This window comes from Hibiscus syriacus, unplaced genomic scaffold (genome assembly GCF_006381635.1).
Source record: "Hibiscus syriacus cultivar Baekdansim isolate YM2019G1 unplaced genomic scaffold, ASM638163v2 tig00014304_pilon, whole genome shotgun sequence".
In the NCBI taxonomy this organism is placed as follows: domain Eukaryota; kingdom Viridiplantae; phylum Streptophyta; class Magnoliopsida; order Malvales; family Malvaceae; genus Hibiscus; species Hibiscus syriacus.
This window is the reverse complement of record NW_024062321.1, coordinates 77,236-100,967: the sequence shown is the minus strand read 5'-3', so window position 1 is coordinate 100,967 and position 23,732 is coordinate 77,236. Positions and strand designations below refer to the sequence as shown.

Genomic DNA, 23,732 nt, shown 5'->3' with positions numbered 1-23,732 from the left:
TTCCACCTCGATGAAAATCATGTTGTATCTTTGGACATTCTGATAAGGGTTGCAAGAATTCATTTGGAGGAAAAAAGAACATCAATCTCATATTGTTGAGGTTGAGACTACTGTTGGGGGAATTGAGCTCTTACAAGAAAAACAACTTCCCTCTATTCTAGACTCTAATGAGAAAAATCGTATTGATGAAGTCCCTGAACCTGTTAACAAAGAATCTATTAAGGACCCTAATCTTACTATAGATGAACCAGTAGATGTACCTCATAATCCTGAACAAAATGCTTCTCAATCTATAGATAAGGGTGATAACTCTCGGGCAGTTACTAAGAAAAGCAAGGGTAGGCCAAAGCTAAATCCATCACTTGCTGCTTCTTCTAATAGATTCGAAGTTCTGAACAGGGTCGATGATGCTAACTCTATAGCAGCAGTGCCTAACCGTAAACCCCATAAGTCTACTCTAGGTGTAGCTACCCTAGTTAATGAACTAAAATCTAAGAAGAAAGACAAACTAGTGATGGTTAAGTCCAATGTTGAAGATGACAATGAGGTTGTCACCGCCAACCTTTCTCAATAATTGTTGCTTTTTGGAACGTTAGAGGACTAAATTGTCCTCTAAAACAAGAAAAAAGTTCTCAAAAGAGCTACTCAAAATAAAGTTGAAGTTCTTTGTCTTTTGGAAACTAAAGTTAAAGCTGATAAGGCTGGAATTATTTTACAAAACAAATTTAAAAATTGGACTGCTGCTACAAATTATGATTTTGCTGTTAATGGCAGAATTTAGATTATTTGGAAAACCGGACTTGATTTTTTTGTTATTTATTCTACTGATCAATGTGTGTCTATTAAAAGCTTTCATCTTGGTGGCTCTCTAACTATTACTGCTGTCTACGGTAATAATGATGGTGTCCAGAGAAGATCTCTCTGGCAGCAGCTCCGTCTCCTTAATTCCATCGTTGCCAATCCCCCTGGATTCTTGGAGGTGACTTCAATGTCACCCTTCACCCCAATGAGAGTTCTGACTCTGTTTTTCTAGGTCCTTTTATTCCTCCAGATATGAAATAATTTCAAGACGTTATTTCTGACCTCGATCTCTTATATCACCCTTATTTTGGTCCTATCTTCACTTGGAGCAACAAGCAACAAAATTCTTTTCTTGCTAGAAAGCTTGACCGAGTCTTAGTTAACCCTATCTAGATGAGCAATTTCAAAAGTTCTTATGTTGAATTCCTTCCCCCTGGTATTTCTGACCATTGCTTATCTTTAGTCTGGCTCTCCAAAGATGTTCAAGCCAATAGGCCAAACCTTTCAAGTTCTTCAATTTCTGGGCTCTCCATCCCAATTTTTTGACTATTGTTAAGCAATCTTGGATCATTCATTCTCAAGGAAATCCAATGCATAATCTTTTTTCTAAACTTAAGCGTCTTAAATTCAAGCTTAGAGAACTCAATCATTCCAATTATAGTAATATCACTAAAAGGGTTCTTTAAAAGAAATATGAATTAGAGCATCAACAACTTAAAACTCTAAGGGGTGGGGATTCTATAGAAAAGGAAATTCAGCTACAAAATGATCTCAAATCTCTCGAATTAGCAGAAACACTATTTTTAAAAGAAAAAATCAAAGATTCAATGGCTTAAAGAGGCGACAAATGCTCCAAACTATTCCATTCTACTCTTGCTCTTAAACATAAAAGGGATACCATTCGAATCCTTGTTGATGACTATGGTAACAAACTCGAATCTTTCGATTCTATGTCAGCTGAGGTAATCAACTACTTCACTAACTTGATTGTCACCATTGATAATGAGGTGAAAGATATTGATCATTCTTTATTGAAAGACATTTTCCAATCTACTATTACTGAAGACAATGCTAATGTTCTTATTAAGGAAGTCATTAATGAAGAAATTAAAACTTCCTTATTTTGTCAAGGTAACGACAAGTCTCCTGGGCCAGATGGATTCACTCATTTCTTTTTCAAAAAAGCTTGGTATATCATAGGAGAAGATGTCACTGCTGCTGTTCAATATTTATTTCTTGATTATACTCTCCTACCTTCTTTTAACGCTACCATCATAGCATTGGTACCTAAAATTTCTAACCCTAGCAAAGTTAAGGTGTCGTAACCGGTTTTCGTCCGGGCACGAAATATTTACTTGACGGGAAAAGTGATATGAATAAATGGTTTTGAAAATAATTTGGGAGTCGCCATCGGCCTTTTGGGTCAGGTAGGTCGAATACCTAAAAAATATCTTTTAAAAGAGTTTTTAAGAAAACATCAATTAAAAGATAAACTGATCTGCGTTTTAACCAAAAATTCGTTCTTTTTAATAATAAAAAGGGATTCGTGGTCGGTTACGTTTAGGGAAGGATTAGCACCCCTACAACGCCCAAAATTGGTACTTTTTAATTATAAATTGTCTCTATTATTAAAATTTTTAAGAATTCAAAAATACTTAATTTATAATCTTATTATTTCAAAATTATAAAAAAAATATTTATTTATTTTAAAAATATCAGAAAAGAACTTCTAGGTGCCTTAAGACAGCTCTTTTCTTTGATATTGATAAATTTACATAAAATTAAATAATAAAAAATTTAATTATGAAATTTTAAAAGACCAGAATAGGACATCCAGTTGTATTAAGACTGTCCTTTTCTTCTATATTGAAAACTAAATATTAAAATAATTTATTTAAAATAAATATTTATTTATTATATTTATAACAACATTTAAATATATACACAAATAAAAAAAATACAATTCTAAATATATATTTAAAAGCAATAAAAAATACTTAAAATAAATGACTAAAATATAGTGAAATTAAAATTGATAAACCTAATTTATAATTAATCAGAATTACAGGGATTAAACATGCCATTTTTTTATTTAATAATTTAATGACTAAAATAAAATGATCTAAAATTCGGATATTATAATAAAATAAATTAAAAATATAAACTATGGGTTAAATATTATTTATTAAAATTAAAAGGATTAAATCTGTTATTTATCCTAAATATATTATTTTAATATAAAGGACTAAAATGAATAAAATTGAAATTTGAAGACTGAATTAAAAATATTATAAAATCGATTTAGTGACTAAAATGTAATGTTTACAAATTAGGAGGACTGCGGACGGGGTTTAACTATTATCTAATTACACGCATAGTCCTTCCCGAAACGACGTCGTTCGGGAAGGCTTATATAATGGTCAAAACCGGCTGGCCCGAAGGGCCAGCTTCCATTTTATTTTTTTCTCTCTCTCAAGCTGAGAGAGCTCTGACCTCTCTCTAGATTCCCTCATCGGAGGGAATCCGGTCACCGGACGGCAACCGTGTGCCGCCGTGACCTTCACCGCCGGCCACCGCATCCGGTGGCCGGAAAATTGTATTTTGACACCATTAAATAGATCGGGACGTCCTAAGGACGTTTCCGGTGTTCTTTTTCCTTAAAAAGCTCCTAATCGGAGCAAATCTACAAAAGTACCTTCGGTGTTTCGAAGGTTCCGGTGAGATCAGGTGGTCGGGGCTTCCTCGGTAAGTTTCTTTCTTCATTTTTCTTTCTTTTTCTGTTTCTTTGCTGCTGAGATCGTTGGTAGTATTTTGTATATATTTTTTTTTTTTTCTTTGCTGGATCTTTCTCTGTGTTCTTGTTTCTGTCTCCGTCTCTGTCCCTTTTTTTTTTTCAGGTTCGGGTGGTGGCTTTTATAGCCACCACCGGTGTGGTCATCGGACCGGTCCGAAGAGGGGGTCTCGGTGAGTCACCGGACTACCAGTGGTGACTCACCCCGTAGTCATGGCGTGGACGGCTGGCGTTGGAGCTTCTGGAGCCTTCGATTGGGACGTGGCAGCGGCGGAGGCGGCGAAAGAGTGTCGACAGCGGTGATTGGAAACTGGGGCGGCGCCGCGTGGCCCTAGGGTAATGATACCCTAGGGTTTCTTCTGGCATATCTGAGGACCGTTGGATCTCTCAGATCCAACGGCTGTGATGAGGCGGCCGGCTAGATTAGGGTTAGGAAAACCTAACTGAAACCCCCAAATGTTTAGGGTTTCTGGTTTGTTATGGACCGGTTCTGGTTTGTTTGTAACTGGGCCGGTCCATTTGTAATTGGCCTGTAATTAATTATTTATATATATATTTAATATATATTTAATAATAATAATAATAATAATAATAATGATATAATAATAATAATAATAATAATAATAATAATAATAATAATAATAATAATAATAATAATAATAATAATAATATGGATAAAAAATTAGTATCTTCAGCTGCCCCTCTTTGCTCATTCTTGTGTTAACAAGAATAGGGCAAAGATGAAAAGATAATAAATTTTTTTTATCCATTTGGCTTTACTTTTATCATAATGGATATATTGAATAAATTCTTCTCTCTCTCCAGATGAATTCTTCTCATTATGAACTTTCTGCTGGGGATGATGTTGACCTCTTTCTTTCTGTGATAGAGTCATTCAAAAGTTTGAATAAACTCTTGATGAGTTCTTCTCATTATGAACTTTCTCCAGAAAGGCTGATGATAATCTATCTCCTTCTGTGATAGAATTATTGAACAAGTTCTTCTTATTATGAACTTCTTCTTCATTCTTCAGATGACGAGTTCTTCTTATTATGAACTCTTCCTGGCAATGTTGATCCATCAAATGATGAATTCAAGCAAAAAGTTGAACAAGTTCTTCTCATTATGAACTTCTTCTTCCTTCTTCAGATGACGAGTTCTTCTCATTATGAACTCTTCCTGGCAATGTTGATCCATCAAATGATGAATTCAAACAAAAAGTTGAACAAATTCTTCTCATTGTGAACTTCTTCTTCCTTCTTCAGATTACGAGTTCTTCTCATTATGAACTCTTCCTGGCAATGTTGATCCATCAAATGATGAATTCAAACAAAAAGTTGAACAAATTCTTCTCATTATGAACTTCTTCTTCTTTCTTCAGATGAGTTCTTCTCATTATGAACTTTCTCTGAAAAAAATAACCCATCAAGTAATAGATTTGAGCAAAAAGGTTGAACAAATTCTTCTCATTATGAACTTTCTTCTTCCTTCTTCAGATGAGTTCTTCTCATTATGAACTTTCTCTGGCAAAAATAATCCATCAAGTGATGAATTCAGACAAAAGGTTGAACAAATTCTTCTCATTATGAACTTCTTCTTCCTTCTTCAGATGAGTTCTTCTCATTATGAACTCTACCTGACAATGTTGATTCATCAAATGATGAATTCAAACAAAAAAGTTGAACAAGTTCTTCTCATTATGAACTTCTTCTTCTTTCTTCAGATGAGTTCTTCTCATTATGAACTCTTCCGGAAATGTTGATCCATTGAATGATGGATTTGAATCTTTGCTAAAATCTTTGAAATTCATGTCAAAATTCAACATGGTTAAAATGAATGAAAATGCACCTATTTTTGCAAATGTCTAAATATGATGCATGAATGTTTATACAATCTTCATTTGACTTCAAAGTGGTGAACTCGGTTTTCCTCCACTTCATCATTTATTGCCAGGTTCACCTCTGGATATCAGTGTAGCAACTTATGCTATCAAGCTTGAATTTCTGAAGAACCATCTGATCAACTTGTATCTTTATGTCTTCTTTGCTTTATGAAAGTCTCAGAAGAATTGTTTCGTTTGTGGAACTCTTGTCGTAATCAGAACTATGACCTTGATGCCCCATTTTATCTTGGATAAAACCAACTTTCTTTGCTTGGAGTTGTGCAAAAATTCGATAAAGCTTTCATCTTTGAAAAGAGAATCTGTCATCTTTAAAAAGGGAATCTATCATTTTTGAAGAGAGAATCTATCATCTTTGAAGAGTGTAGATGTAGATATGTCTGACTCAGCGGGGATTAATTAAGAGAGTAGAGTCTGTTCTGATTTGACTCTTGAAACATATCACAAGGAGGATTTATTCCCATTCCTTTCATGTCTCCACATCTAATTGGATCTCGAACAAAGCAACTCAAACCATATCATGTAAAGATGTTTAACAACAACCTATTGTTTGATCTTAGTTGGCTCCAATAATTTCTTGTTGTTAAAATTTCAGCTCTCCTTCTGTGGAAAGAAATCTTCATCATATCTCAACTTCTAATCTTGGGGTTGAAGAAGACAGACTTCATCTTGGATCAAAAATGGAAACCATATGATCACAACATTTGTTCAGCACCATAATCACTGGTTCATAAAACATTTGACAATACATTCATCTTTTCCTGTGGTTTCTGTCGAGATGTAAAACACTTGACAATACATTCATCTTTTCCTGTGGTTTCTGTCGAGATGTAAAACACTTGACAACACATTCATCCTTTTCTGTGGCTTCTGCTCAGATGTTTGTAAAACATTTGACAACACATTCATCCTTTCTTGTGGTTTTTGCCAAGATTTCTTAATCATTGAAGCTCTTTGCCTAGTGTTCAAAGCTTTTGAATGATGTCATAAGACCATTTGAGAGCAAAACTCAGTGAAGATTCAAGTGTGATATTAGTATGACCAAAAAGTTGGTCAAATTCACAAAATGTACTAGTGTCGAATTGAATAGGAGATACCAACTGATCACGTTTTCATATCGGGCAAAGGCAAATATAATACTGATCACGTTTTCTTCTGTAATGAGCGTTGTAAGAATTAGAAACATATCAGCTATAGGGGCCATGTACAGGAAGAGGTTCATGGAATTCTTGCCGCTGGGGATGAAACACCCATGATAAAAACCAAAATAGATGAAAACTCAGTTCACCCTGGCTAGCAATGATGATCCCAATAACAACGGGAATAACAGTAATATAAGGGAGAGTCGAGTCTCCCTTTTCAATGTCATCAAGTAAGTAAAAAACTGATGTGAAAAACAGCTTCATAATCTCAACATTATGGTTGAAACTAACTGTTAGGAATCTCAAAGAAATATTTCCAATCATCACCGACACACAAAAGGCCAAATTCAGATTTCGAGGTCTCGAGAAACTGATCCTTGGATCGAATGGTCTACAAAGGGACCATCTTTATTCATGCGATTGTGATGTAGCTTAATAAGGAACACGCTATCATGTGACACATGGTTAAGAAGATTGGGTATTTGAAAATATATTTGCTGAGTAGATATTTTTTCAACAACATGATCATAATGTAACTGCCTGATGAACGAAGCAATTATGTATAGTCAGCTTCATTGTCATTGTTTCACCATTTTCATTCTTCATACCTTTCTGTCTCATTGGAAATATCTGTTCAAGTCAATGATCTTGACAGATGATGATGTGGGCCTTCAGCATGCCCCAACAATTGCTGATACGATCATTCAAAAATGCATCAACAGTCTTAATTCTGATTGAAATGGGCTTTCAACATGCCCCGATATTTGCTTCTTGTCAATCTGAGCCTTCAAAATGCTCACATGGATCTGTCTGAAGGAACCTTTAAAATGCCCCAACATTTGCTGATACAGATGTTAAAAGTGTGCTCAACATTACCTCTTGTTGAGATGAGCCTCCAAAAATGCCCAAATATTCATATTGCTGTGAGCCTTCAAAATGCCCCAATATTCTATTTCTGGTAGAAATTGGCCTTCAATATGTCCCTCTAGATCTATCTAAATTGGGCTTTCTAGATGCCTCAATTTTCTATTTATGGTTTACTCTCGACGTCTGTTTGACTCGAATATCATGATCCCTACAAGGTTCAATTTTGACAATACACTGTGGTGGATACTTGTGGCTTTATTCGTGCTCAAAATATGTTTATCCTGAATACTCTCATTCTGGTGTCACTAAACAATAATATTGTCAAGTAACTGGAGAAATTCTCTTGATATTGTCACAAACTTAAGAAGTACTCAATCATTCTGACAGAAACGTCTGAGATATGTATCTTCTGAATGAGGTGACCATTTTCTGTATCTGGAGGGATTTAGTCGGACAGAGTAGTAAAAATAGCTTGGTAATCCGTTCCAGGCTGACATAGTGGCTTATCATCTTTCAGTGAAGGCCATATCTGAAATATACTTTTCTGTGGGAGAGAAACCAATTTATGCAAACAGTAATCTGATGCAATGGCAAGACTACATATACAATGGTACAAGATCATCAAAAATCCGCACCCATGCAACATGTTGATCCTGATAACAACTCATCTGATTATGAAGCGATCTTTCAGGATGATTTCACAGATATTGATAGTTCTTCTGATATCGAGGAAATCATGAATTCTGATTCTGATGAGGAGAGTAAACTGTTATACTTGACAAAAATGGGATTCTCAGAGATTGAAGCTTCAATAACCATGGAGAGATGTGTTTCAGATTCATCAATTGCAGAATTGACAGATTTTATATGTGCTGATCAAATGGCTAAGGTTACTGATGCACTTCTTATGGTAGAAGATCGGAAGCCATAATGCAATGATCCCAATTTCAAGGAAAGGCGAAACTTGGGCTATGATTTGTGGAAAAGGAAGAAGCAGAGGAAGCTTGAAAAGAAGCTTCTTAATGAAGATGATCATGCAGTTCATCTTTCAATTCCAATGATCGGTTCTGGGGTTCCTACCAAACCAGATCAGATAACTCAAAGAACACTTCCAGAAGATGCTATTGGGTCTCCTTATTTCTACTATGAGCAAATTCATCTTTTAAATCTAATGATTGATTTTGGGGTTCATACCAAACCAGATCAGATAACTCAAAGAACACTTCCAGAAGATGCTATTGAGTCTTCTTATTTCTACTATGAGCAAATTCATCTTTAAAATCCAATGATGGGTTTTTGGGGTTCATACCAAACCAGATCAGATAACTCAAAGAACACTTCCAGAAGATGCTATTGAGTCTTCTTATTTCTACTATGAGCACATGGCACTTGCTCCAGTTAATGTTTGGACTGGAATATCACAGTACTTATTCGATGTAGAGCCAGAATTTGTAGATTCGAAGCATTTCCATGCTACTACACTGAAAAGGGCTATATTAATAATTCTGCCAATTAAGAACAGATTTTCTCTTATTCTGCTTCTTCCATGTGCTGATGCTTTTCCATTAACAAAGAAATGGTGGCTTTCATGGGATCCAAGAACAAAGTTGAACTGTTTATAAACATGTACAGGAAGTGCCAAATTGACAGAAAGGATCTGTAAGGCTCTTGAAGCTTATGACAATGAGCCATCTTCGAGTGTCCAGAAGTATGTTCTTGATGAGTGCTGAAAATGGAATCTGGTATGGGTTGAAAAGAATAAAATTGTTCCACTTGAATCTGATGAGGTGGAAATGCTTCTAGGTTTCCCTAAAAACCCTACACAAGGATCTGTATAGAGACATGTTCCATGGTGGTATCAATGTCCTGTCTTTTTTCTCTGGGATCAATTATGCAGAAGTTGCATTTTACTGTCTTGGCATACTTTTGAAAACAGATGTGCAAGAACTGAATGATGATCGGTTGGAGCAATTGATGAGTAGTTTTGTCGAATTCAACCTTGTTGTAAGTGGCATCCAGCGTAACAACCTTACTGGAAGAAATAAACATCATTGTGATGGGCTTGAAGATTTTTTTGTTGGTGCATTTACTTGCAATGATTGCTACAACAAACTGTCTCTTCTGCTGCTTCAATATATCCCACTCTTTTCGAATAATGGAACGGTTTAGTTGACAGTAAAATTTGTTATCTTCAACTTTTGGAATCCTGTAACCAATGTTACCCTATATAAAAGGCCTATAAGGGTAGATTCTGTTCCAATGTCTTATTCTGTGCCATAAGTCCTCAAATTCAAATTCAGTAATCTTCTGAAGGACATAATGAATATCATCTTGACAAAGAAAATGATCAGCATAGAAGAAGTAGCAATAATGTATCAAGACTTGAGCCAGCATCATGGTATAACCAGAGTGCAGGTAGTGACTTGTTCATGGCTTTATGATGTAATCTTCTAGAGAACATGAATTAATGGTTGGGGAAAATAATATTTCTGGTGATGCTTATCGCCCTCAGCATGAGATAAACGATAATCTTTCTTGATGAATTGCTAATGTCATAGGAGAGTGTCACAAGTTCAATTCTCCAGACTTTCTGGCTTCTTGGACCACTTGCCTTCAAAAATGTGAAGCGCTTCATTCTTCTGGCTTCGTTCATTCTTTTTCTACAACAGAGGTAGAATAAGCAACAATTGCTTTAAGGACCTTCCTCATTTGAGACTGTACTGTTTGAAAATGTTTTTTCTCATTTCTTTATTGAAGAATGAAAGAATTTTGCAAAGTATTACCCCTTTTAGGTTCACAATATAATCGAATCATAAACAACGAGTTTAATGAATATCAAATAAATCAACTACACTTTTAAATCATTCAAAAATCATAGTCCTATGGCAAGTGTCAAAATTATTGACTGATTTAAGGTGTAGGTGGATTTTGGTAAAGTAGGTTCTTTCAAGTTGGTTCAGTATGTTGTTTTGGCTTACACTAACTTGAAGAAATGGTTGTTATGCCCATCTTGTAGAGATGCTTCTTGTTTCCCTATTCTCAGGAACGTCTTTGGGATGTGCGGTGCTTTATTAAGAGCTTAAGATCGTCTCTTATGTCATTGTTGCACCATTCATTATTCGAGCCGCCTTTTTTAGGTTTTCAACTCGAATCCTCCTTTGGTTTCAAGATGTTATTTAAAAATTTACATCTTGAACCCCTCCTTTATCATTTTTCATATCATGCATTAAAAATTTTAAAAAACAATTTTTGCAAATAAAAATCAATATTGGAAGGCGGAATGAATTCTAAAGATATCATCTTTTACTTAGAAATCCATGTATGATTAGAATGGACTTTTCAGGTACGTAACGTAGGCCATGGTTTATGGTTACGAAAGAAAGGGATAAAAAGGCCCAAATAAGTGTTTAAGGGTAATCAAACCAAGGATCAATTCATTCTGATGCCATCAATCTTGCCTTGCTTAACTTGGATCTGCTTTGTTGGGAATTTTTCCATCATTTGGATCCCTCTAGACTGCCAAATTTTGGATTCATTTCCAATTTCTCATATCTTCAGCATTTCTTGCTCTTCTTGTTTGTACTTGATCAACCTTGTAACTTGAGGCTCAATAAATCACTCATCTTGATTCAATTTTCCTTTTTTTTTTATTCTTTCTTTGTTGGATGAGTATAATACTTCAATTGCTTTGAGCAACTCCTTTTCCTTTTGCATTTTGGAGGTTTTCCATTATTCTTGATTGGATTGATCTTCAAGCACTCTGTATTTGACATACTTTGTAGTTCAAAACTTTCATGACTTCATGGAAACTTGTCTTCGTAATAAAACTTTATTGACAATCTTTATTCTTGTGAGCCAATATCCTTTACCTTGCCCCCCAATGTAGAGGGCGATCCTTGGTTAGGGTTGAATCAGAAGAAAAATCATTCAGGCTCAAGTGGGGACAACAAAGGATATATATATATATATATATTAAAGGATAAATGAAACAATGCCGTTCATCATCTCATACACAGAAACCTTTGTAAAAAGAGGTATCCACAGGGGGATGAATATTCAAGATTAACTTTATTTACATGAAAAAATGTAATTAATGCATGATATATTTATTTCAATCAATCACTTTCCCTTCTTCTTTGAGTATGCCCTAATCACTCGAAATTATCATCAATGAGTTGGTCCATGATGCCTCATCTCGTCTCTTCTTGCAGTAAAATTCACGAATAGTTGAAAGTTTGGTTCTTTTGAAGTCTTTTGGTTTATGATGGTTTTGTATTTGGAAGGACAAATGTGTGACTTATAAAGTCATGTATATGGTGGAAGGTAGTATCATCAATCAATCGACTCTCCCCGAGAAGGTAAACATCTAGAGTTTGTGTCTCAAAAACAGGTAGAGACATTTCTTCAGAGTCTCAGATAAACGTAGTGTCAGGATTTGGTTTTGGTAAAGGTCATTGGATGGGATATTGAAGATATATTTTACCACTTGCCAATAGATCTATAACTCTTGAAAATTAAAAGAATATTTAATCTACTTAATACTCAATAATCTCAAGATTAAAATTTGACTCCTTGCTCATAACCATAAAAGAAACACATATTTATTTATTGCACAAAAAACGGAGAAATGAACAAAAAACATATTCAAACAAGATGCTGAAAATAGAAAGTACTACAGTGGTAGATAACACTTCCATTTGTTTATGCATCATTACTCCTCTATTGTGGGTGTGTACTTGGCCCAGGATTTTTATCCTTATTTGCTCCCCATTTCTTGATCATTTCTTGTGTCAAGACTCCCTTATCGACGAGCGTCTCTATTTCCTTTAACAGTGACCAACAATTCCCTGTTGAATGTCCAGATACTCCCAAGTGAAAATTACAGAAGCTATTTTGATCATAGTAATGGGCATAAGGCTTTGGTGACACCTTCACCAATCTTGGTGAAATATATTGACCTTTAACCAAATGAGGGTACAGGTCTGAGATAGATTCTTGAAACACCTTTAGAGTTTTTCTTGCTCGCGAGGCTATCACTTTCTTTGATCGTTCTGAACGAATGAATGCTCTCATGTTATCGAGGGGGTTCTGAATGCTCATTTCAGCTATAACTGGGGTAATATTAACCAGATTTCTTAAGTTATCCTTTGCCTTACTGGTTTTCGAAAAATCTGATACATGTATCTGAGGTGTCTTCTGGGTTATATCTGCCTCATTCTTTTTTAGACCTATGGGCCAATCTCGAATTACATCCTTGGGAGCCTTTTGATTTCTTTTCCCATTTTCTTGTGCCTGATATTCTTCGTAGGATTTGGTTACATTAGTTTCTGTTGCAACAATGGTTTCTGAACATTGAACCTTAACCCCTTCTTTTATCTTGCATTTTGAATTGCTTGCTCTAAAGGGTCTTGGAAATTTCCCTTAAGGTTACCAGGAACCTTAGCTGAACAATTTGGAATTCTAGTCTGATTTATCCAAGGAACTTCCTTATAGGTCCAATTCTCATTTGGAGGCCATTGTGATTGATCAAGTTGTGGAGTAATTGATATGGCTGAGAGAATTTTTGGATGCAATTTTTCACTCGAACAGTGGAAGGGAGGAAATTGAAATCCCTGCACATTCTTTTTCTTCTTGATCACTCTATAAGGTTTGGCACCATGTTTAACTGAATAAGACCTCATTGTATTAACCCCAGCTTCTTTCTTGACTTTAGTATTGTCAGAGCCTCTTATCTTGCCATTCTTGATAGCCATTTCGATGATTTCTCCACTTATGATGATGTCAGAGAAATTATTAGGGACAACCCCTATCATGTGATTAACATAAGGAAATTTCAATGTGTTGATGAACAAAGTAGTGAACTCTTTTTCAGTCAATTGTGGATGCACTTGAGAAGCAACGTCTTTCCATCGTTGTGAATATTGTCGAAAGCTTTCATTGCACTTCATATTCATGCTTTGCAACATTGTTCGATCAGGGGCCATATCAGTCATGTGCTTGTATTGACCCAAAAAAGCTTGAGCTAAATCCCTCCAAGAACATATTTGAGTACGTTTTAGCTGATTATACCATCTGGATGCAGACCCAGATAAACTGTCTTGGAAACAGTGGATCAACAATTTTTCATTCTCTACATAGCCAGTCATACGACAACAATACATAGTGATATGATATGAAGGGCATGTGGTCCCATTATACTTCTCAAAATCTGGAACCTTGAACTTTGGTGGAATAACCAGGCCAGGGACCAAACTTAGTTCTTTGGCGTCAAACCCATAAAATGTCTCAACTGTCTCTATAGATTTTATTACCTCTTCTATATTTTCCAGTAGTTGAGTGAATTTTTCCTTCTCAACTGATTTGTTTAGGTCAAGGACCTCATTACAAAATTCATCAGGCTTCAACTCAGAAGTAGTAGGACAATCAGTGGGGAAAGATGCTCCAGCTTGATATGGTGAGTTCTTAACAGCAAAATAAATTGGTGACTGAATTTCCTGGGGTACAGAGGTGAACTCAGGAATATGAACAGGTGTAACACCCAAAGAATTTGTGGGGTTTTCAACAAGACTCTTTCCAGCAGTCAAATGCTTATCAATCATTTCTTTCATATTGTTCAACAGATCGATCTGAGAATTAGCTTCGATTTGTGCCAACTTGCTCCTCAATTCCTCTTGTATTTCTTTCTGCTTTATCTCAAATTTGGCTATCCTATCTTCAGTTTCTTTAGACATTTTTCTTGTGTCGTGTTGAGCGTTCTTGCTTCAAGGAAAAACCAAGATCACTTCGTTTGAAATCCTTATTTTAATGAATGAATGTTTTAATGTATTATGACATAAAAAATGCAAAGATGCCAAATGCAAATGTAAATATGTGAATGTAATAATAAAAATACAAATTGTGCAATACAAATGCAAAGATGCCAAATGTAAATATGCAAATGTAAAAATGTAAATGTAAATTATTTAAAATACCAGAATAGGACATCCAGTTATATTAAGACTGCCCTTTTCTTTGATATTGAAAATAAATAAACATTATTATTTAATTAAATATGTTTTAATGCATGATGTAAATTTAAAAATGTAAATGTAAATACAAACGTAAAAATGTACAAATGCAAAATACAAATGCATGTATGAAAAGGTGTTACTCAAGAGTGATCATCTTAGAACAGATTACATTGAACGCAAAAGTTTTGGTACATCAAAAAAAACTTTACATATAGGGATATATTTCATTCCTAACTTCTCCAAAGCCAAATTAGTCTATCAACTTAAGGGACATATTGCTTGTCTGGACTGCAACCTCTTCCATGACATTCTCTTTCATTTTCTTTGTCACTTCTCGGAGTTGCTCCTTTTCCCTTGTAAGAGATCTTTTCTGTCCAAGAAGTTCTTGAACAACATCTTCATATATGTTGCAGTTCTTTTTCAGCTTGGTGACCCCTGCTATCCATTCTTCTGGGGTACTTCCTAAGCCAGCATTTTGAAAGGTTTGACTGATCTTCTGAAAATCTTCATGCATGGTTTTCATTTCTGTGCTCAATTTCTCGTTTTGGTCGTTCAAGTCCTTCAAATAACATGCTTGAGCTTCATAAAAATCTCCACTACTCTGAATGTCCCAACTGATACTCTTACCATAGACTGCTTTTGGTATCAATCTGGCAGAATCTTTATGGATTACTTTTGGTATTAATATAACCGGTTCTCTGTGTGCATAACTTCCCTCGATCCTTGTAGTTTCTTCAGGATGTCTTTCCTTGGTCGTATCATATTTTGTTTGATCATAAAACTTTTTGTCCATTTACGATTTCTTTCCAATATGATGAACAGTCTTCAAGCCAACACCTTTTGGTTAGCCATGATCATGTAATGCAAACAAAAGAAATCATATGAACATATTAGAGCAATGTAATATGCATGAAAAAATAGAATAGTTAGTACCAACTAAAAAATCTATTTATCAATGTATAAATCTTAACCTCATGTTTTCTAGTTCCATGATTTGTTTGGAAAATTTAACTTAACCGCACGATTTCTAATTCGCATGCATTTATTCAGGAAAAGGAAATAAATTAAAAGCTAGAGCTTATTTCTCCTTTGTGTATACCTACTGACAAAATTTCGGCATGGTTTCAAATCGAGAGAGTTTCTAGGGTTTATTATATGCAGGTTTTCAGTTCTAGGAGTAAAGGTACTCGAACTGTCCTTGTTGATGCCCCTTTGGGCTATCAAACCCTCAATCCTAGTCCATTACAGACTTAAACGGACCGAGTTCAATTCGAGGGGATACATTTCTCTATGACTAACACGGAGAATAAATTCTCACGAACACATAGAGCATATGAACCCCGAAAGTTACTTGCTAGGTCTGACACGGAGAATAAATTCTCACGAAGACGTCGCTTTCACTCCCACTTAAAAGGGACAAACTCAATTATAGAGCTTTATGTTATGTAATGCAAGTGTTGTGTGTGAGGAGGAATGTTCAAACCTTTGACAGAAAAATAAATAACGAAATAAAATACTTACAAGTAAAATGAAACATATAAATATTATGAAAATAATAAGTAAATATAAAAATTTTGAAAAGAAAGAATTAAAAATTAAATATATGAACTTTTAATTTTTAATTAATAGAGACAATTTATAATTGATTTTAAAGTTTGACCAGTCCCCAGCGGAGTCGCCAAGCTGTCGTAACCGGTTTTCGTCCGGGCACGAAATATTTACTTGACGGGAAAAGTGATATGAATAAATGGTTTTGAAAATAATTTGGGAGTCGCCATCAGCCTTTTGGGTCAGGTAGGTCGAATACCTAAAAAATATCTTTTAAAAGAGTTTTTAAGAAAACATCAATTAAAAGATAAACTGATATGCGTTTTAACCAAAAATTCGTTCTTTTTAATAATAAAAAGGGATTCGTGGTCGGTTACGTTTAGGGAAGGATTAGCACCCCTACAACGCCCAAAATTGGTACTTTTTAATTATAAATTGTCTCTATTATTAAAATTTTTTAAGAATTCAAAAATATACTTAATTTATAATCTTATTATTTCAAAATTATAAAAAAAATATTTATTTATTTTAAAAATATCAGAAAAGAACTTCTAGGTACCTTAAGACAGCTCTTTTCTTTGATATTGATAAATTTACATAAAATTAAATAATAAAAAAATTAATTATGAAATTTTAAAAGACCAGAATAGGACATCCAGTTGTATTAAGACTGTCCTTTTCTTCTATATTGAAAACTAAATATTAAAATAATTTATTTAAAATAAATATTTATTTATTATATATTTATAACAACATTTAAATATATACACAAATAAAAAAATACAATTCTAAATATATATTTAAAAGCAATAAAAAATACTTAAAATAAATGACTAAAATATAGTGAAATTAAAATTGATAAACCTAATTTATAATTAATCAGAATTACAGGGATTAAACATGCCATTTTTTTATTTAATAATTTAATGACTAAAATAAAATGATCTAAAATTCGGATATTATAATAAAATAAATTAAAAATATAAACTATGGGTTAAAATATTATTTATTAAAATTAAAAGGATTAAATCTGTTATTTATCCTAAATATATTATTTTAATATAAAGGACTAAAATGAATAAAATTGAAATTTGAAGACTGAATTAAAAATATTATAAAATCGATTTAGTGACTAAAATGTAATGTTTACAAATTAGGAGGACTGCGGACGGGGTTTAACTATTATCTAATTACACGCATAGTCCTTCCCGAAACGACGTCGTTCGGGAAGGCTTATATAATGGTCAAAACCGGCTGGCCCGAAGGGCCAGCTTCCATTTTATTTTTTTCTCTCTCTCAAGCTGAGAGAGCTCTGACCTCTCTCTAGATTCCCTCATCGGAGGGAATCCGGTCACCGGACGGCAACCGTGTGCCGCCGTGACCTTCACCGCCGGCCACCGCATCCGGTGGCCGGAAAATTGTATTTTGACACCATTAAATAGATCGGGACGTCCTAAGGACGTTTCCGGTGTTCTTTTTCCTTAAAAAGCTCCTAATCGGAGCAAATCTACAAAAGTACCTTCGGTGTTTCGAAGGTTCCGGTGAGATCAGGTGGTCGGGGCTTCCTCGGTAAGTTTCTTTTCTTCCTTTTTCTTTCTTTTCTGTTTCTTTGCTGCTGAGATCGTTGGTAGTATTTTGTATATATTTTTTTTCTTTTTTTCTTTGCTGGATCTTTCTCTGTGTTCTTGTTTCTGTCTCCGTCTCTGTCTCCTTTTTTTTTTTTCAGGTTCGGGTGGTGGCTTTTATAGCCACCACCGGTGTGGTCATCGGACCGGTCCGAAGAGGGGGTCTCGGTGAGTCACCGGACTACCAGTGGTGACTCACCCCGTAGCCATGGCGTGGACGGCTGGCGTTGGAGCTTCTGGAGCCTTCGGTTGGGACGTGGCAGCGGCGGAGGCGGCGAAAGAGTGTCGGCAGCGGTGATTGGAAACTGGGGCGGCGCCGCGTGGCCCTAGGGTAATGATACCCTAGGGTTTCTTCTGGCATATCTGAGGACCATTGGATCTCTCAGATCCAACGGCTGTGATGAGGCGGCCGACTAGATTAGGGTTAGGAAAACCTAACTGAAACCCCCAAATGTTTAGGGTTTCTGGTTTGTTCTGGACCGGTTCTGGTTTGTTTGTAACTGGGCCGGTCCATTTGTAATTGGCCTGTAATTAATTATTTATATATATATTTAATATATATTTAATAATAATAATAATAATGATAATAATAATAATAATAATAATAATAATAATAATAATAATATGGATAAAAAATTAGTATCTTCATAAGGATTTCAGGCCAATATCGTGTTGTTTAGTCTTCTATAAGGCCATCTCTAAAATCCTGGTTTGGAGACTTCAAAAGCTCATTCCAGATTTAGTCTCCCTAAACCAAACAACTTTTGTTAAAGGAAGAAGCATTGTGGACAATAATCTTCTTGCTCAAGAATTGGTTAGAGGTTACAATAGGAAAAATATTTCTCCTAGATGTTCCCTTAAGATTGATCTTCATAAAGCCTTTGACACTCTTCATTGGGAATTAATCTCTGTCGTCTTAAATGCTATTGGTCTGCCTCCTATCTTCATCAAATGGATTGAAATCTGCTTCTCTACAACCAATTATTCCATATCCTTCAATGAGACTTTAATAGGGTATTTTAAATGAGCCAAAGGAATTAGACAATAAGACCCCCTATCTCCTTTGCTATTTGTACTTTCAATGAATGTCCTATCTAGACTCCTCATTTTAGTAGCTGAAATGAGTGTCTTCGGGTACCATCCTAAATACAAACAAATAGGCCTTACCCACCTCTCTTTTGCTGATGACCTCTTAATTTTCTGTAAAGGTTCAACTAATTCAGTCATTGGGGTCACAAGTGTTTTGGAATTTTTTTATGAGATTTCAGGCCTAAAGCTCAATGCCTCAAAATGTGACTTTTATGCTGATGGTTTACATTCTTCATCTCTTAAAGAAATTCATTCGGTCACAGGGTTTAAAATTGGCAGTTTGCCAGTGCGCTATTTAGGAATCCCGTTGGTCTCTAGAAAAATCTCTAAAAAGGGCCGTTCTTCCCTCATTGATAATATTAGAGCAAGACTTAATTATTGGACTACTAAAACTTTGAGTTATGCTGGAAGACTTGAACTCATTAAAATCGTTTTATTCAGCATTGCAAATTACTGGTGCAGGCAAATCTTTCTGCCTCAATCGGTATTAAGCAAAGTTGAGTAGCTCTGTTCGCGCTTCTTCTGGAAAGAGGCTGATAAATCAGCATCTGGTGCAAAGGTGAGATGGCAACATGTTTGTCACTTAAAATCTGAAGGTAGCCTTGGAATTAAAGACTTGAAAACATGGAATAAAGCTTCAATGATATTCCTTATTAAAAAAAATTCTGACAGGAGAAGGGTCTTTATGGTTGGCCTGGATAAATAACTATGTTCTCAAAGGCAATGATTTTTGGAATGTAGATATCGATTTTTCTTATAGCTGGAGCCTTAAGCGTATATTCAAACTTTGAGCTGTGGCTTATCCCATTCTCACTGTTGGAATAGAAAAAATTTCTGATATATGGGACGTTTTTCGTGATAAAAAACCTCAAGTTCCATGGCAAAGAATTATTTGGTTCCCACTGCACATCCCTAAATTTAGTTTAATCACTTGGATGGCTTTTCTTGATCGACTTCCAACTAGAGATAGGCTCTACCATATGGGAATTATTACCGATCGCAAATGTCTTCTCTGTGATGATCCTTGTGAAACGAAGAAGCACTTGTTCTTTAATTGTCCTATAACTAACCAGCTTTGGTCTACTGTTTTTTCCACATCTGGTCTGCAATTCAATATTTACTCTTGGGAAGATCTTATCATGTGGGCAAGCACGAACCGGAAAGGAAAATCCCTTCTAACTTTGATCATGAAACTTGCTTTAACAACTATTATCTATATTCTTTGGGACGAATGCAACAAACGATTGTTTCAAGATCGATCCAGAAACTTCCAAGATATATTCCTTACCATTTAGGATAATGTTAGAATTCAATTGAGTGATAGGAATATTAATAGGAATGACACTGTTAACCTTACTCAATGTGAACATTAGGGTATTGAATGATCTGATTCTTTTTGTATAGCTGATCATTGTTTCTGATTTCTGATGATTTTTTGTATCAGTTGTTGTTCTTGGATAATAAAATAACGATTTATCCAAAAAAACACCCCGAAATCCACAAACATCGTCTATAACCCTTCAAGTTCCTTTAAATATATACATCAATAATAATTTATCATTATGTTTCCTTAAAAACAAGGATAATGAGAATCTAAATTTATAAATTTTGTTATTGTAGTTTATTTTTAAATAAACTTAAAGGATTTTAGATAATGTTTTTCAATTAAAAATGGTACTAAATTTATGTTCAAGATCAAAATGAATGAATTTGAAATTTAAGGGTTTGGTGATCGGCAGTCGACGACAAGGCCTTTGATTATATTCATAAGTCAATTTGACATGTATAAGTAAGGATTTTAATTGGATTCATGAGTTAAATTGACATGTATGAGATAAATATAATATTTATTTAAAGATAATTTTCAACCGATTAATACTAAACGCTCGTACCTTTAACGTTCACAATGCACGAACCGAATACATATTTAAACCTTATCTTATGATGCAGGATCAGATTTGCTGCTGGAATTTCGTTTTCCCTACTCTTGTGTTTATGATAACATTTTCTTTTCTCATAATCTTTAGCTTCTCATTTCCCATATGTAAATTCAACCTCCAACCTTTTTTTTCAGTGGTCGACTCAAATCACCTTGGTCTCGCCGGAGAAAGAAACATGCCCTTTCACCTCAGCAGTGGAGAAGTTTATTTACCCCTGATGGTAGACTCCGGGATAGTTGGGTCAATTTCTTGAAAAAAGTTCGCAGTAGAGTGAGTTACTGGTGCTAACTTGTTCATTTTCTCTTCTATTTTTTTCCGTTTGTAATCTGATTGCTTAAGCTTGTAAACCTCTGATGTAGGGTGTTGATCCAAGTATGAGGGCTGAGGTCTGGCCGTTTCTCCTTGGAGTCCAAGTATGCTGAACCTGTGTTACTAGTGTTCTTATTGTTGTTCCTGCTGAATCATGAAAAGTTTCTACTTTCCAAGGATAATGGTTGGCTTTGGCGTATATCCGTTGGATCATCTTTGTTACTTTTTATAATGACATTTTTTTTCCTGTTCCTCTTCAACATCTATGACTTAAACAGTTCCGAAGAAGAAAGAGACGTTGTTAGAACTCAGAAAAGGTAAAATTTGTTTACCCCTAAACTCTTTATAGTTATATAGAATTACTTGTTCGATTCATTTCTTCACTTTCTACCAATCTGTTAATTCAGGTGGAATATGGAAGTTCTCTCTTCTTTGTTTCATTTCTTCATTTTCTATCTGTTAATGAAGGAAGGAATATGAAAAACTTCTCAGAGAGTGCTGCCGGCTTCCAAAACACAGCACTGGGAGTTTTAAGTTGACTGAAGTTGGTGGAACTTGTCAAAATGGAGACAGTGAAAGTCTTAATCAGGAGACCGACACATCTAGCTCTGAAGATGTGGTTAGTGCCAGAGAATCTCTCTCCAGTGAGGGAAGGAGCTCGAATGCTGAGTACTCAGATGAACCATCCGTTACTTTGATGGGAGGAGATGATGGATCAAGAAGAACAAGTGCTGATGTGTCGGGTTGGAACAGTGAGTCATCAGACTCCGACTCTTCTGAAGACCCTGAAGTGATTCCGAGTTCCCCCTTTTTGGATGATAGGGAGGAACATGATCCTGATGTGTCCTTGAAAGGGAATGTTTATCCGTCTAGTAGTGAATGGATATCAAAGCAAAATCCAACTGAAGATTTTTCCAGATGGCAGCGAATCATTCGTCTAGATGCCATCCTTGCCAATGCTGAATGGATGCCGTACTCTGCTTCTCAGGCTGCAGTATCAGAAGGGAGGGCACGCCGATCAGCAAAGGCTGTGGGGTTAAAGGATTATGATCACCTGGAGCTCAACAGAATTTTCCATGCTGCACGCTTGGTTGCCATCCTCGAAGCTTATGCGCTTTACGACCCCCAAAATCTGCTACTGTCAAGGCATGAGTGATCTCCTTTCTCCAATAATCAGTCATGCCAGAGGACTATGAAGCCTTCTGGTGCTTTGTAGGTTTCATGAAGAAAGCTCGACATAATTTTAGGCTCGATGAGTTTGGGATCAGATGGCAACTTAATATTGTTTCCAAGATAATCAAATGCAAGGATTCCCACCTCTACAGGCATTTGGAGAAGCTCAAGACCGAGGATTGCTTTTTGTTTATAGAATGGTGGTGGTACTTTTTAGGAGGGAACTAACCTTCGAACAGACGATTTGCCTTTGGGAGGTAATGTGGGCAGATCAGGCTGCCATTAGGGCCGGGATCGGGAACTCCTAAATAATAGTGCACATAATGTTTGATTTGAATTTTAAGGCCTTAGATAAGATAAAATAACGATCTTGATAAGATAGAATTCAACGTAAACCATCAATGTAATTTAATCTAAGCCGTTAGATTTTGAAAGCTAAACTATAGATAGATATGCCCTCACCTCATTTGTAATCACTTGAATCGTTCCATCTCATTCGCTTCCAAACTAATAAAAAGAACATTTACTCTATGTTCTCTATTTGTTTTTTGTTTCTTAGCCTTTTTCGCTTATTTGTCTTTGTTCTTCGCTTGTGTTTTGTTGCTTCTCTTGTGGTTTAGATAGCCCCATAATAGACAAAACCAACATTATTATTATAATCAAAGCTATCGAAAAAGGGAATAAAAGTTTTTAACTTCTCTAATATCTCTAAAGATAAAGACTCCATAGGTACATAAATATCATCAATTTTCAGTTCACTAGATCATGTCGACATACACTAGCCAAAATCAAGACACATATCAAATGCATATATCTCATATCAAAATAGTATGAAAACAATAATACTATGCATATTGGCAACAGAATAATTAGCTAAAACGACATGATATGAAATATAATCCTAAAAGTCGAAGGTTCATTCGAAAAACTGAATAGAACCTTATACTATTTCACATGAAGATAAGCAATATTAAATTCTATTACAGAAGAACTAACCTTGTACCCGATTGAATCTTCAAAAGATAAGAATATGGTATTATATTTCCTCAAAACATCTAAACAACTTCATCTTTCTATCCAAAACTTAATAATTCTACAATAATTGCTTAACCTATGTCGGCAAGCTTGAAATACAAAAATAATTCACGATAAAGTCCACTCATATAAATGGGAAATAACAATCCTTCTTGTCTAATTTTCTATATTTTTAACCGAACTGCGAAATAATTTCGACAAAAATGAGATACATGAAGCTATTTCACTGTAGGTCTACTGCTAGTCAAATATTTCCAAACCTCCCAATTGCAAACATAAACAAGTATGGAAGAATTCAGTGAAGTCATTTCTATTGGAGCAATTAGCAGTTAAACAGTCATCAGTTGAGATTGGTTAGGGAAGTTAAAGCTGTTAGCGTGCAGTTACATGTAGTTGAGGTAGTTGCAGTTCTTGTATGTTGTTGTAAAACTAGTATAAAACCAGTGTACTCGATATGCTTAATAGAATGAGAAAATATTATGTATTCTTGAGCTTTACAAGC

The 23,732-nt window shown here is 35.1% G+C and overlaps 1 pseudogene; it reads left to right on the top strand.

Annotated features, from left to right (window-relative positions):
* Positions 1-899: 899 nt before the first annotated feature.
* Positions 900-22,503, top strand: LOC120207016 (annotated as a pseudogene).
* Positions 22,504-23,732: the final 1,229 nt, after the last annotated feature.